Genomic DNA, 1,784 nt, shown 5'->3' on the forward strand with positions numbered 1-1,784 from the left:
AAAATAATTTAGAGAGAATTTTTCTTGAGGTGGGAGGTCACGGATTCCTCCAGCAATTTGATCTTCCAGGAAATCCTTCAGGTGCACACCGCTCAGTTCTCCCTGGTAACGTACACACAGTTGGGACCCACCTGTCCGAGGGCACATCCTCGGATGTAGAGCCAGGCTTGACAGCCATCCCTGGGGTGGATTTCCAGCTGAAATGTTCAGTTGCTCTTTTTGAAGAGACGAACTGTAACTACTAAAATAACTGCAATAACTGCCCCAGTGATAACTGGAATAGCAAGCGGAGTCGTCCCCCTGTCATGTCTCGAAGCTGAAAAATGAGATCTCGGAAGATTTAAGCAAATGCGTGGAAAACTTATTGCAAGCAGATTCAGACTGCCGGCACCGGGAGGGGCCCAATAAAGGGTTTCCAGTGAAGCTAATTGGTAGGAGTATATATGTGCTACAAGCCTGTGTCACCACCTGATTGATTCCCTCAAGCATTCTTGCCCAGCAAGGGACCTGAAATTTCCCTGTTTCTATGTGTCAGTTCACCCTCAGTTCACTTCGTTGTTGCAGTCCCTCCCTAGTTTCACATGCCTCTGGCTCTGAGTCTAAAAACAGTCTGTTATTCCTGCATGGTTGGTTTCTGTGATTAGGCTGCTCAAACTGCCTGTCTGCCTCCGCCTGTTCCACCTGCCTTTGTTTTCCACTGGACCCCTGCCCTGCCTGCCTGTGTGTCAAGCTAACTCCTCTCACCTGGCTATGGGTCCCCAAAGGACGGCATTGTCATGCATGGGGGATAGTCACAGGTGTTAAGTGGTAGATTTATTTATTTATTTATTTTTAAATATATTTTATTGATTTTTTACAGAGAGGAAGGGAGAGGGATAGAGAGTTAGAAACATCGATGAGAGAGAAACATCGATCAGCTGCCTCCTGCACACCCCCTACTGGGGATGTGTCCGCAACCCAGGTACATGCCCTTGACTGGAATTGAACCTGGGACCCTTCAGTCCGCAGGCCGACGCTCCATCCACTGAGCCAAACCGGTCAGGGCTTAAGTGGTAGATTTAACCAATGAATTCAGTTTTGTGTCTCAGAAAAGAATTTGCTTCATTCTGAACTAACCTGGAGGCAGTGATGGAGGTGATACCCAGAGACTCAATAAGTCTTAAGATTCTGAAGAAATTATTTACTTAGCATAGATGTGACAAGGAAAATTCCTCAAAAAGGAAAATATCAACTTTAGAAGTGAGCATAGGGCTGCTAAGTTTGCCTGCCATTTTCTTGAACCTACAACATAAGTCCTGTAGTTTGGGGAGATGGTACCTAGCTCCCAGGGTTGTAGTAATGATAAATGGGACACCCCAGAAAAAAACAGTGTTTCACCATGCACACCGTCCCCCCACCCCACCCGCAGCCCAACCCCCAATTAGGTCTGCCGAGAGCCTGCTCAAAGCCTGCCCAAGGGGCTCTGAGAACCTGTCTCAGCTGGTTTTTCACAAAATAGGGCCTCAATAAATATATATCAGATGAATGAATGGCTGCTTGCATTTCTCCTTTTGTGTACTTATTAGGTGCAACAATGAAACCCAGGCCCCTGAATTCTGCCAGTTCCATTACCGTGTGGATGTAGGGTGAGTGGAAGGGAGAGGGCGGTCAAGAATGAGTAAAGGGCGACAGCGCAGCCTACGCACCCGGAGAGAAAAGAAATCCTTGGAGGCTTGGGGGCAACAAAGAGCCAGAGCAGACGAATCCAGACACGAGGGCCCCGGGCCTCGCGTGCGCAGCCAGGA

This window comes from Myotis brandtii, unplaced genomic scaffold, assembly GCF_000412655.1.
Source record: "Myotis brandtii unplaced genomic scaffold, ASM41265v1 scaffold185, whole genome shotgun sequence".
NCBI lineage: Eukaryota > Metazoa > Chordata > Mammalia > Chiroptera > Vespertilionidae > Myotis > Myotis brandtii.